General features: G+C 39.7%; 1 pseudogene across 1 annotated transcript; it reads left to right on the plus strand.

Annotated features, from left to right (window-relative positions):
- The first annotated feature begins 4,743 nt into the window (after positions 1–4,743).
- On the plus strand, positions 4,744–5,596 carry LOC308342687 (proline-rich nuclear receptor coactivator 1-like; annotated as a pseudogene). The gene has a single exon. The product of its transcript is annotated as a proline-rich nuclear receptor coactivator 1-like (transcript).
- The last annotated feature ends 9,730 nt before the right edge of the window (positions 5,597–15,326 follow it).

Here is a 15,326-nt window from a genome sequence, read left to right on the forward strand (position 1 = left end):
AATGACTTGTATCCAGCATACATAAACACATCCTAGAAATCAACACAAACATAAAATCCATAGGAAATATGTTCCAAATAATTAAATGTGTACTTTGTAAAATAAATCAATCAATAAAATAAAGGTCTTCAAGGGAAATATCATTTAAAATAGGAACATGATCTATCTATAATATCTATCTAAAATATCTATCTAAAATAGGAACATGATCTATCTATAATATTTACCAAAAGTTAAAAGACTGACAACATGAGGGGCAGACAACAATGTGGAGCATCCATCAAAAATGTGATATAATGATACTGAGACTTACTATGGCCATTTAGGAATCATTTAGGCATTTTCTAGTATAGTTGAACATTGGTAAACATGATTGCCCAGGAATTCTATATCTAAGAGTCCTAGAAAAATGTGGCCACATATGCACAAGAATACACATGGACACATTTATAGCAGGATTGTTCAAAACCATTAAAAACTGGAAAAGCCAGTTGTTTATCAAAAGTTGAAGGGATAGGAGCTCTGATTCAAGATGAAAATTAAGAAGGTCCTGAACTCACCTCCTCCCACAGACATACCAAATCTGTCACTACACATGAAACAATTTCCTGTAATATAAATCTAAGAACTAGCTAAGTGATGCTTACACATTGGGCAAAAGAAAGAAAACTCACATCACAGATGGTAGGAAAGGCTGAAACAAAGTCATAAATCTCATCCTTGCCCTGGTGACCCACAGTTGGGGTGAAATTCACAACATCTAGGTTTTTCCTGATGACTGAAGGGTTTTAACCTCACATCAGACACCCCAAATTTTAAGACATGCATCCAAAAGATGGACTTCTAAAACATCTACCTTTGAAAGCCAATAGGGTTTGCATCCATGAGATCCACAAGGTTTTAGTAAACAGAGAAGCATTTCTTAAAGCATTGCAGCAGACTCACCCTGGCCAACCTCTCAGGACACAGCACAGAGGCAGCTGCATGTAGTTTTCCTGTGAAAGGGACTCTTTGCTTATCTCAAAAGTTTTGGCATAACAGACAAGCATGTAATTTAACACATATCTAGAGACCAACTGAAATATTTTCTAAAGACTGCAAAGCCCAACAGAACCATGTTCATACTTTCCCTCTGTCTTGCTCCAGGTCACATGTGTTTCATAGTTGTGGCCGGAGAGACGGGTTTCTAATTAAGCACACATCTAAAGGCCAAGGGTAATCCTCTCCAGAGACTTTGGAGGACAGATACCATCTTCACATTCTTCTTCTGCCTCACCACAGGGTACCAGTATTTCCCAGAAAGGAGCTTATACACATTCCAGAGTCCTAGTGTCTGCAGCTGCCACCCAAGGAGTACCCATTAATTGCCTGACTCTAGTGGCCAATGAAGCTTTTGTTTATGGTCCCTCAAGACTGAAACAAACAGAATAACACATCTTAACCAGCTACTACCTCAGGGCACAGCACAGAGGCAGCAGAAGAAATGGGGTCTTCCCATTTCTTACCTTCATAGCTGTACCTTCATAGCTGTAGTTTGAGCAGGAGGATTCTAATTAAACACACATCTAGGGATTAAACATATATTAATTAAACACACATCCAGAAACTGGGAAGGCCAGTAGACACCATCTTCATGTTCTCTTTCTGCTCTGCCTCAGGTTACCAGTGTCTTCAAGAAAGGAGTTTGTGTGGACAGTGGGTGACACAGTTTTTGTGGGTGCCTCCCAGAGGACACATCCTTTAATAGCCTGGTTCAGATGGTTAGTGGGGCCTGTGTTCACATGTTTAACAAGATGGTAGCAAACAAATAGTTCATAACTGGCTATCACCTCAGAAATTAGTGCAGAAGAGAGAGGAAAACATCCTTCTTAAGTCTTTCTTTGAAAGAATATTTGCATACCTTAAAAGACAATGCATGAGGGTCCAGTTTTCAGTTAGCCTGAAGCAAGGTTCTCACTGAGATTCTCTCCTTTGGCACACCGAGTAGTCTTCGCATATCCCCAGCTACTGAGAGCCAGTAAATCAAAGTAAACTGCTTGGACAATTACAGTGGTTTGAGAGACAACCAAAGTTAGGGCAAGGTTGAATATTAAGATTCACCTTCTACATGAGGCCATTCCTCATAAGACTACGGAAAAGGGCTGCTTTATCTAGTACACAGAAACAAACACAGATATTAAATAAAAATGAAAAACAATATAAAAGAATATGTTCCCAAAAAAGATTTTAAAAACCTCAGAAAATACCTTAATGAAATGGAGATAACTAATAAACCTGATAAGGGAGTTCATAAAGATCCTCAGAGGCCAGATGAACAATCACTTTGATTCAATGAACTGAAAAATTCGATTCAAGACAAAGTGAGAATTTCAATAAAGAGATAGAGAATATGAAGAAGTACCAAACAGAAATCATAAAGTTGAAGAATAGAATAACTGCACTGAAAGAATACAATAGAGGGTTTCAAGAGCAGTCTAGATGAAGCTGAAGAAAAGAGTAATGAGTTTGAAAACATGGCAGTGGAACTCATTCAATCAGAGCAGAAAGAGAACAAAAAAAAAGATTAAGAGGGGCGCCTGGGTGGCTCAGTGGGTTAAAGCCACTGCCTTTGGCTCAGGTCATGATCCCAGTGTCCTGGGATCGAGCCCCGCATCGGGCTGTCTGCTCAGCAGGGAGCCTGCTTCCTCCCTTCTCTCTCTGCCTGCCTCTCTGCCTACTTGTGATCTGTCAAATAAATAAATAAAATCTTAAAAAAAAAAAAGATTAAGAAAGAGTTAAAATAGCTTAAAGGATTTATGGAACAACATGAAGAAAGCCAACATTTACTTTATAGGGATTCCCAAAAGGAAAAGAGAAAGACAAAATGGGCAGAAAACTTATTTGAAGAAATAATATCTTAAACTTCCCAATGTGAGGAAGGAAACTGACATCCAGATCCAGGAAGTTCAGAGTTCTAAATAAGATAAACCCAAAAAGGCTCTCACAAAGACATTGTGCTTAAATTGCCAAGAGTTAAAGGCCGAGAATCTTAAAAACAGCAAGAGAAAAATAATTTGTGGTAAGGAAACCCCCAAAAGACTATAGGTTGACTTTTTAGCAGAAACTTGACATGCCCCCAAAGAGTAGCATAATATACTCAAAGTGCAAGGAAAAAAAGAAAAATTTCCAACAAAAAATACTCTATCCAGAAATGTTGTCCTTCAGAATTGAAGGAGATATAAAAAGTATCTTCAAGTGAAAGTGGAAAAAATTATCTTTGAAGGAGATACAAAAAGTATCCTCAAGCGAAAGTGGAAAAAAATTATCATCACTAGACTGGCCTTACAATAAATTATATACAGACTATTTAAGCTGAAAGAAGGATTATAATTTGTAACAAAAGAAAAAAAATGTAAGTGTAAATGTCACTAGGAAAGGTTACTATATAGAAAAAATAGTGAATTAATCACTTGTAAGTCAAGTATGAAGTTTAAATGAAAAATGTAGCGAGAATAACTAGAACTACATACTTTGTTGAGAAATATGCAAGGTAAAAGGATGTAAAGGGTAACATCAAAAACAAAAAAATATGGAGGAATAAACCAAATATAGAGATTCAGAATATATTCAAATTTATGTTGTTATTAACTTATGTAGTCTGTTATACATACCAGTTGTTACAGGTAAGACTCATTGTAACATCAAAGCAAAATCCTAAAAGATAGAAAGGACTCTAAGTATACCACTAACTAAATAAAAATATCAAACCACAAAGAGAGAGCAGAACAATAAAACAAGAGTTAGAAAGTACAAAACATCCAGAAAACAATTAACAAAAAAGCAGTAAGTACAGGCTTATTAGTGATTATTTAAATGCAAATGGAGTAAATTGGACTTTAGAAAGACAAACAGTGGCTAAATGGGATAAAAAAAAAAAAAAAGATGCTGTTTATAAGAGCCTTAGAGTGGAAGATACTCCATACAAAGGGAAAACAAATGAAAGCTGGGAAATGTTTATAGCAGACAAACAGATTTTGGAAACAAGGACTGTAGAAACAGATTTGCCTCTCCCCCAGTGCCAGAACTGCGGTCTGCCCTCCCCTTGGGCTCTCTTAGCAGCCCTGCTGGGGGTGGTCTCAGACTTCGCCTCTCCCTTCTCTCCCTGCTGAGCTTTCTCCTGGAGCTAGTGATGAAGTTCTAGAATATAGGTTGGGTTCGGTGGGGTGAGGTCCGATGACCAAGAAAGAATACTGGAGACATCTTTGGTGCAAAATGGTGGTTTATTAAAGCAGAGGGACAGGACTCCTGGGCAGGACGAGCTGCTGCCTGGGGTTGTGAGAGGTAGCAGGTTTTGTACCATGGGGGTGGGGGAAGTAAGGAAAAGGGAGGTTTCAATAGAACTTTCATATGCTAAAGAGGACCTGCAAGATACTGGATATGAGAGGCCTTTCCAATACCAAAGTCCTTTTGCCCTCTAGCAAGGTATTAACATTAAGATGGGTGGGAGATTCCTAAAGAACGTCACATATGTCCCACCCAGGAGTGGCTGGGTAGGGGGTGGGGGATGGGGGGTTGAAAGGTATCAGCTTTCGCTTTGTTCTCAGCCAGCCTTCTGTCCCCTCATCACTAGGACTGTCATCTCTGTCCTGCAGCACAGTGGGAGCTGCTTGTCTGGGTGGCTGCCTGGTGTCCCTGGCCTTTCCCACCCATGGTTACTTCGGGGCCCTCCTGATGGTGGCCATGGACCCGCCACCAGGACCCTGAATCCTGGACCTCTGGTCACTGCCCGGCACCCTTTACCTCTCTCGCTTCCTAGGGTGAGATGGTCCCGGGCTGACCCCACAGTCTCGTGCCCCTGCAGCTCTGTCCAGCTGTATTCTAGCTCCAGTGGGAGGTACGCCTCAGGCAGCGCAAAAGAAGCGGTGGAAGAAGAGGGTTGGGGCCAGCCGCTTCCATCAGTACCATGGGCACTGGCCAGTCCTGGAGGGTGGGCAGAGCCCCTCAACCGGCCTAGCGCAGCACAGGAAGTCCCACACCAGCTGGCCAATTTAGCCCCCGGTCCAGTCCTACAGCAGCAACCCAAATTGAGGAAGTGAGCCCTTTTCCCTGGGCAGCTGCTGCCCGCCGCGCCCAGCCAACCCTCGTTTAGAAGAGAGGTTTTACATTAAAAAATGGGAAAATTGGATAAAATTGCCATTCCCTATGTCCAGTTTGTTCATGGTATACACTTGTGTGAACAGCCAAAGATAAGCAGACAGAAAAGCAAATATAACTTACCACTAACCAAAATCACTATTCAAAAAGAAATGAAAATAACTTTTGGCAGGATTCTGCTTCATCTGACAACTCCAGAAGCAGGAAAAAAAGAAAGCCTTTTAAAAATACTGAGAACATTAAAAATACACATTTGAGGAAATCAGCATTTCTAACTGAAGTGAACCAAAAGGAAAATTATGCTGGGGCAAAATTTAGTGATCAGACTTCTCCTAGTTTTCTTCCAAAGGCTCCCAGTCACTGGATGGGAAACACTATTGGAAATTCTAACCAAAATAGGGAGTTGATGGCCGTATACTTAAAAATGCTCCTAAAGGGGTGCCTGGGTGACTCAGTGGGTTAAAGCCTCTGCCTTCTTCTCTGGTAATGATCTCAGGGTCCTGGGATAATGATCTCAGGGTCCTGGGATCGAGCCCCGCATGGGGCTCTCTGCTCAGCAGAGGGACTGCTTCCCCCTTCTCTCTCTGCCTGACTCTCTGCCTACTTGTGATCTCTGTTTTTCAAATAAATAAATAAAATCTTTAAAAAATGCTCCTAAAAGTTCACACTTAGATCTCAGATCACAGTATGTCCTGTAAAACAGTTTTTTCAAAATCTCTGGACTCTTGAAAATTGGTACAGAAATGGAAATTTGCGGGGCACCCGGTTGGCTCAGTGGGTTAGAGCCTCTGCCTTCGGCTCAGGTCATGATCCTGGGGGCCTTGGATCAAGCCCCGCATCGGGCTCTCTGCTCCGTGGAGAGCCTGCTTTCTCCTCTCTCTCTGCCTACTTGTGATCTCTGTCAAAAAAAAAAAAAAAAAAAAAAAAAAAACAACTTCCCTTCTTTAAAAAAAAAAAAAAAAAAAAGAAAGAAATGGAAATTTGCCTTGTAACATACAAGTGCAAAAGATGAGTTTAAAAAATTGTAAACAAGTTGTATTACATTTTATATTTTGTAAATACTGTATACCATGTATTATGGGTATATTGTTCATACTTGAGAGATATATTATAGTTTTGTTATGAAAGTATGTATTTTGTCCTACCAATTGGTAAGTGTTTTGTATATATACAATGAAGAAATTTTAAGTGTGCCAAGGTACATGGAAGATTGACTTATTTGCATAAGGTATGGAGTTTTGTTTTGTTTTCTTTTATTTTTTAAGAAACAGCTATCTAATTGATGTCGGAAACAAAGGCAGAAGAAAAGTTATTAAATTCCTTACTATCTAGAGCCCACTGAGAAGTCCTTGAAACAGGCAGAGTGACATTCCTTTAGCGACTCACCTGCCTCTACCTTAATACTTTGCTAAGGGCAAAAGGCAATCTTAGCCTGACTGCCCTTCACCCCCAACCAGGATCCTGTAAGTCTACTTTAACATACAAAAATTCCTTTGGAAACTTACTTTATCTCTAAACCCTCCAAGATACACGCTGGCAATCATCCCTAAGCATAGGGCCCACCGATATATATCTGAAGGGTCTCATGACTAAAGTTTTATTAGACAGCAATAAATGGCATTTTCCCAACAACAGCTAGCCCCTCAAGGTTCTGGAAACCTTGCTTCCAAAATTCCTTAGAGATCTATGCTATTCCTAACCCCCCCCCCCAACTTGCAAGTATATAATGGATCACTTCTCACAAACCTGGGGTGGCAGCGGCAGCAGCAGCAGCGGCAGCAGCAGCAGCAGCTCTCTCTGCCCATGGGTCCTGTCCCTGTGCTTTAATAAACCACCATTTTGTACCAAAGGTGTCTCAAGAATTCTTCCCTGGTCATGGGCTCTGGACCTAACCCCACCAAACCTCACCTATATTCTAAAACTTCACCATAATCTCAAGATGAAAATCTAAATGTGAAAAGTTTACTAATACACTACTGAATTTTAAATCTGTGGCACAATCATTGTAAACATGGGGTTTGTCTGTGTTTCTCTAAATTGATTTCTGGCTTCTAATCTGTAATTACTGGAAAACTAGTCCCATTTTTACCAAACTTAATTTCTGGTTTTTGGTTTATCCATTCAAATTTAAAGTAACCTCTAATTTTAATGCCAACAAAATTGGTTGTAACCATATTTTTAAGTAATAATATAATAATTTGCCCCCCTTTAAAAAAAAAACAGATAAAGAAGGGTATTGTATGATGTTAAACAGGCCAATCCAAGAAGATACAACAAATGTATATATATATATATATATATATATATATATATATATGCACCAAACATAGGAAATCTTAAATATAGAAAGCAAATCTTTACAGACCTAAAAAAAGAAATAGATAGCAATACAGTAATAGTAGGAGACTTCGATACCATACTTACATTAATGAATAGATGTTCCAGAGAGAAAATCAATAAAGAAACATGGCAGGGAAGGAGCTTGGGAAGATGGCAGATGATCTCACCTGGTCTTATGTTCACAATGAACTATCATCCACATCCAAGTCAAAAAACCAGAGAGTGACCCAAAGACTGGCCAAACAAAACCCTTTCTCTAAATAAATGAAGCTGCCTCTGAAAGGCAAGGAAGGTCAGAAAGGCAGAGGAAGTTGCATGCATGCAGAGGGCAAAGAAAACATCCCTTGCACCAGACAGCCCACACATGGAAGACTGATCCCCATAATATTTGGCTTTAAAAACCAGAGGGGCTGAATTCCATGAGTTTGTAAAACCAGTGGGACTTGGAACCTGGAGCATTAAAAATAACTTGACTTAGCACTGGGTCACCCAGGAGGGTCAGTGATAGGTGGGTCACTGCCCTTAAAGACATAGTAGCCTGCCCAAAGAGAAAACATGAAAGTGACAGTTTGCAAAACATCAAGGGTAAACAGGAAATGGATCTGTTATACTGATTTTAGAGGATGTTGGGGGAATTCTTTGAAAATGAGGGAGCTGGAAGACTCTGTTTTCCTCCATTGTCAACAACACAAACACAGAGACACCTTCTAGAGATGAGTGTACAGACACTTACTACAGACCTGCTAGAAGTGTTTCACACCCATGAATTCTCCTGAGGACTTGCCCACTCCAAACCTGCTAGCCTGGGACTTGGGTTCAGTACAAATTTTGTTAAAACTGTGTGTGCACACCATGAAGATGCTGGGTCCATAGCTGTCCCTGTGTGCTGTACACATCTGCTGTGCAGGGCTCAGGTATGTGTCCCCAGCCATCACTGCACAATGCACACACCTTACAGGTACACAGCTGCTGGTGTGTGCCATGCCCAGCTGACCTGCCAGACCAACCCACTGCATAGAGCTCAGTCATGGGCCATCAAACAATGTCGTGCAACAGGTGCAACAATACCCAGCCATCATTTTATGCTGTGCCAAGCTTCATGCCCTCATCTACCCCAACATGTAGCCCCCAGCTGACACAGAGATTCAGAGGATCCTGCATAGGACTAGTGGCCCCAAGGAAATTTTTTTAACACCACTGCCTTGCATCCAGCTTCCACAGCAGTCTTGCCTTGTCTGCCTCCTACAGAGAACAAAAATATCCCATGACAAGCAAAAAATCAGTGCAAAAAACCACACTGAAAGTAAAAGAGAAACAAACAAAATAGCACAACATTCACAGCACTTGTAGGATATTCTCCAAAAGTGTCGGGTTCTGTCAAAGAGGGGAAACTGTACTGCAGGGCAATCCAGTACCTCTTCATCATAAAATCACTAAATTCAGGAAAATAAGACAAAGCTCACTTTCTTTTTTGCTTTCTTTTTCAAATTTTTGTTTAAATTTTGTTTAAATTCTACTCAGTTAACGTATAAGTAACAGTTAACATACAAGTCAGTTAACATACAAGTAGAATTTAACAATACTTCACTTACATATAACATCCAGTGTTCAACGCATGTGCCCTCCTTAATACCCATCCCCCATTTAGCCCATCTCCCACTTAGCCCATCCCCCACCTGCCTTCCTTCCATCAACCCTCAGTTTGGTCACTATAGTTAAGAGAATGTTTCTTAGTTTACTTTCTCCTCCGCCCCCCCTTTCCTTATGTTCATCTGTTTTGTTTCTTAAATTCCACATTATGAGTGGATTGCATGGTATTTTTCTTTCTCTGACTGATTTATTTCACTTATTTCACTTATTTATTTTAATATCCACTAGCTCTATCTACGTCCTCACAAATGACAAGATTTCATCCTTTTTGATGGCTGAAATTATATATATATGTATATATATACACACATATATATGTATACATATAATTATATATATACACACATACGTATAATTATATATATACACATATACATATATACACACATATACATATATATACACATATACATATATATGTGTGTGTGTGTATGTATACATACACACATACTCATACATACTCAGAAGACGTGGTGTACACCATAGTACACTACACCTTCTTTATCCATTCATCAGTCAATGGACATCTGGCCTCTTTCCATATTTGAAAAAACATAGCATCCATTCTTGGTAAAAATTTCAACAAAGCAGGGATGGAGGGAACATACCTCAACATCACAAAGGCCATATATGGAAGACCCACAGGTAATAAGATCCTCAATGGGGAAAAACAGAGCTTTTCCTCTATGGTCAGGAACAAGACAGGGATGTCCACTTTTATCACTGTTATTTAACAGTGGAAACTCTAGCCTCAGCAATCAGACAACAAAAAAAAAGTAAAAGACATCCAAACTGGCAAAAAAGAAGTCAAACTTTCAGTCAAAACCTGAAAGACTCCATCAAAAAATTACTAGAACTAACACATGAATTCAGCAGAGTATAAATATAAAATCAACACTGACTTTCTACCTGCAGAAACACACAAAGGCAGAAATTTAAGCAGACAGAGAAATTTACCCCAAATAAAAGAAAAGGACAAGGTCACAGCCAGAAATCTAAGTGAAACAGATATAAGTAACATGCCTGATAGAGAATTTAAAGCAATGATCATAAGGATACTCACTAGACTTGAGACAAGAGTAGAAGACATAATTGACACTTAACACAAAGATATCAATAACATGGCATATATAAAGTGCACAATAAATGATATGAGAAACCCACTTGATGGAATGATGAGAAGTCTGGAAGAAGCAGAGTAGTGAACTAGTGACCTAGAAAACAGATTAATGGAAAATGAACAAGCTGAATAAAAGAGAAAGAAAAGAGTTAAGCAGAATGAGAGTAGACTTAGGAAGCTCAGTGACTCAGATGTAATATAATTCGTATTCTAGGAATCCTAGAAGGAGAGAAAAGAGTAGAACATTTATTTGAAGAAATGATAGCTGAAACATCCCATATCTGGGGAAGGAAGCAGACATCCAGAACTAGGAGGCACAGAGAACTCTTGCTAAAATTAACAATACCAAACCAACACCAAGACATATTGTAATTAAATTTGCCAAATATATTGATGTAGAAAAAAAATCTTAAAAGCAGCTAGAGTTGTGTAATAGTTAAGATGGCAAAGTAGTAGGGGAACACTATGCTTGTACTTTCCCTTGAATACAGCTAGATAATATCAAATCACTCTGAGAACCCCAAGAAGTTGATCTGAGAACTGAGAGAACAAACTACACAACTAGAGAAATAAAAGAGGCCACATGATGGAAGGTAGGAGGTGCAGAGAGGTGATTGGGGGGAGAAAAAAAAATGAGTGCTTCGGAGGGAAAGAAACCTGGATCAGGGGATAAGAGAGAGAAAAAGAGGGAGAGAGATTAACATCCTGGGGATTGCACAAGAAAAACACTTCCCCAAAGCCATTGACAGGGAAAATAAGTAAAGCTGATTATTCCAAGTTTTTATAAGTGCCAGAGGTCAAAGTTCAAAGTTTAGAAGTCTGCACTGCTGGGGTGTGCCCCGGCAGGCACAGCAGTACTCCTATGGAAAAGGAGGACAGGTCCCAAGGAGAAGACAGTGTTGTCTGAGTCCTCTTCAGAGTGTGTGGGTAATTTTAACTAAGTGTGTTTTGGTCTGCTTGTTTAAAGAGGCTAGATCCCATTTCCACTAGAGCTGAAGTTGAGCAGGACTCTATGACAGTAGACATGGTGCATGTGTGTGTAGGGGGTGGTGGTGGTTTCTGATGGTCTTCTGGAGAAGGGGTCTCTTGCTGTTTTGGCTCTCAGGCTGAGTTTCCCTAGTTAAAAAGCACTTGCAGAGTGAAGGGGATAGGGCTTGGTATAAGCAGCTCAAGCCTCCATTATGGGCACTGTACTGGTCATTGAAGTCGGTCTGTACTGACTGGCAGGGAATAAAAATGGTATTAGCCTGTTCTATCATCCCTGGAGAGGGGAATTTGCATCCACTGCTGTTCAGGAAGCCCTCAGAGAAGAGTGAACTATCTCCCCTTGTGTGTTCCAGGTATCCCTCGTATCCCTGCCTTCATCCTGTCTTTATCCAAGCTATCTGACCACCTGGTGGTGCTGTGTCCCTGTGTTTTATGTCATGTGTGCTGGCTATGTTTCAAAACCCTAAATTTTAGGGACCCAGCATGGTGTGGACCTGCACTGATCCTCTGGGCAAGGGTCTCTCCCTTCTCTGGTGGGTGCTAGTTTGTCCCAGAGTGGCAGCAGCACGAATGCTCAGGGGCTTGGAGTTTATAGTGAAACACACCAAAAAGCCAGCATCCAGGCTAGTTGTCCTTAGCAGTGCCTCTGAGACTATGCTAATGAGTGGGTTAGGTCAATGGCACTCAGTAGCCTTCTTGTCCCCTGAGAGGCAGTGCCACCCCTCCTAAATGCCCTCCAAGAAGGGGAACTGTTTCTCCCGAAGTGACCCAGACTATTGTACAACTTCAGCTCTAGGGGAAATTTTGTCTACCCTCTTTTAACACGCAGACCAAAACACACCTAGTTAAAATCCCCCCCCCCCCACTCTAGACAAGGTCCACACACTTCCCACTGTGGGCAAGGAAAACTCTGAAGAGGACTAATCTGACGGCTAGAACACCCAAAACATAACAGCAGAGAACACAGAGCATATACCAGAAACACATTCTTATGCCAGACCTTTATCAGTATATGACATCTTTGTAATATAGACATTATGCTCAAGAGTAAGAAATACAGACTCTCTTAACACACAGAAAACAGACCTAGGCAAAATGCCAAGACAGAAGAATTCATCCCAAATGAAAGAATAAGAAAGGGCACAGCCAGGGATCTAATCAAGATATAAGTAATATGCCTGAACCAGAATTAAAAGAACAACCATAAGGTTACTAACTGGGCTTAAGAAAGGCAAAAAGACACCAAGGAATCACTTAGCACAGAAATAAAAAGACATAAAAACTAATGAAGCTGAAATAAAAAGTGCTATAACCGAGATGTGAAATTGATTGCATGTAATGACCACAAAAATGGAAGAAGAAGAAGAGGAATTAATGTGATACAGAAGATAAAATTATGGAAAATAATGAGGCTGTAAAGGAGAAGGTAAGAAAAATATTAGCTCATGAAAGTGGACTTAGGGAACTAAGCAACGCCATAATGCATAATAACATTCATACCATATAGTCCCAGAAGAAAAAGATAGGAAAAAGGTTTGCGTGAGCAAATTTTAGCTAAAAATTTTGCTAACCGGGGAAGGAAAGAAACATCCAAATCCAGGAGGCAGAGAAGACTCCCATCAAAATCAACAAAATCAGGCCAACACCAAGACATACTGTAGTAAAATTTGCAAAATACTGACATAAGAAAAACATCCTGAGACAGCAAAGGAAAAGAAATCCCTAAGTTACAAGGGAAAACACATCAGGTTATCATCAGATTTATCCAGAGAAACTTGGCAAGCCAGAGAGAGTGGCATGATGTATACAATGTGCAGAATGGGAAAAATATGCAGTCAAGAATACTTAATCCAACAAGGCTATCATTCAGAAAGAAGGAAATATAAAGAGTTTCCCAAAGAAAAACTAAAGGAATTTGTGGCCACTAAACAATCCCTACAAGAAATATTAACGGGGACTCTTTGAGAGTGTGTGTGTGGTTGGGGGGGGCAGTCAGTAGCCAAAAGCAACAAAGACTAGAAGGGAACAGGGAAAATCTCCAGAAACAATGAATTTACAGGTAATACAATGGCACTAAATTCATACTTACCAATAATCACTCTGAATGTAAATGGACCAAGTACTTCAATTGAAGACTTGGGTGCCAGAATGGACAAAAAACAAGACCCATCAATATTCTGGATATAAAAGACTCATTTAGGGACACCTGGGTGGCTCAGTAGGTTAAGCGGCTGCCTTTGGCTCAGGTCATGATCCCGGTGTCCAGGAATTGAGTCCCACATCGGGCTCCTTGCTCGGCAGGGAGCCTGCTTCTCCCTCTGCCTCTGCTGCCACTCTGCCTGCCTGTGCGCTCTCTCTCTCTCTCTCTGACAAACAAATAAATAAAATCTTAAAAAAAATAAATAAAATAAATAAAAAGACTCATTTAGACCTAAAGTCACCTGCAGATTGAAAGTGAAGGGATAGACAAATATTTACCATGGTCATATATGTCAAAAGAAAGAAGAGTAGCCATCCTTATATCAGACAAATTAGATTTTAGACCGAAGATGTAACAAGAGATGAAGAAGGACACTACATCACAATAAAGGGGACAATCCAACAAGAAGATGTGACAATTATAAATATTTATGTCCCAAACTTTGGAGCACCCAAATGCATAAATCAATTAATAACAAACGCAAAGAAATTCATTGCTAATAATACCATAATAGTGGGGGACTTTAACATCCTAGTTACACCAATGGACAGATCATCTAAACAGAAAATCCATTAGGAAACAATGGGTTTGAGTGACACACTAAACCAGATGGAATTAACAGATATATTCAAAACATTTCATCCTAACGCAGCAGGCTACACATTTTTTTCAAATATACATAGCATATACTCCAGAATAGATCACAAACTGAGTCACAAACTAGTCCTTAACAAATACAAAAAGATTTAGATCATAACATGCATATTTCAAGACCATAATACTACGAAACTAGAGTCAACCATAAAAAAAATTTTTGGAAGGACTATAGCACATGGAGTTTGAAGAACATACTACTATAGAATGAATGATTTAACCAGACAATTAAAGAAAAAATAAAGAAATACATGGAAACAAATAAAAATGAAAATCCTACTGTCCAAAACATTTGGGATGTAGCAAAAGTGGTCCTAAGAGGGAATCAAATAGTAATACAGGACTCAAGAAGCAAGGAAAATCTCAAATAAACAGCCTAACCTTATACCTAAAGGAGAAAAGGAAAAGCAAATAAAGCCTAAAGCCAGCAGAAGGGAAATACTGAAAATTAGAGCCAAAATAAATGATATAGAGATGACAACAACAACAACAACAACAAAACAGTGAATCAGATCCATGGAACTAGGAACTGATTCTTTGACAGAATTAATAAGAAAGGTAAATCCCGGGGCGCCTGGGTGGCTCAGTGGGTTAAAGCCTCTGCTTTCGGCTCAGGTCATGATCCCAAGGTCCTGGGATCGAGCCCCGCATTGGGCTCTCTGCTCACTGGAGAGCCTGCTTTCTCCTCTCTCTCTGCCTGCCTCTCTGCCTTCTTGTGATCTCTCTCTGTCAAATAAATAAATAAAATCTTTAAAAAAAAAAAAAAAGGTAAATCCCTGCCAGATTTATCAAAAAGAAAAGAGAAGGACCTAAATAAATAAAATCACGAATGAAAAAGGAGAGATTACAACCAAAACCACAGAAATACAATTATTAGAAAACATTATAGAAATTTTATGTCTGGGAGAAATGGATGAATTCCTAGAAACATATTAATTATCAAAACTGAAACAGGAAGAAATGGAAAATTTAAATAGACATAGCCAGCAAAGAAATTGAATCAGTAATCAAAACAACAAACAAAAGTCCAGAGCCAGATGGCTTCCCAGGGGAATTCTACCAAATATTTAAAGAAAAGTTAATATCCTATTTTTAGCTTCTTGAGGAACCTCCATTGTTGCATGTCCACCAACAATGTAAGAGGGTTCCCCTTTCTCCACATCTTCATCAACATTTGCTGTTTCCTGGCCAAATTGGCTGCTGTGAGGTGGTATCTTAGTGTGGTTTTGATTTGTATTTCCC

The sequence above is a fragment of the Martes martes genome (genome assembly GCF_963455335.1).
Source record: "Martes martes genome assembly, chromosome: 5".
Taxonomy (NCBI): Eukaryota; Metazoa; Chordata; class Mammalia; order Carnivora; family Mustelidae; genus Martes; species Martes martes.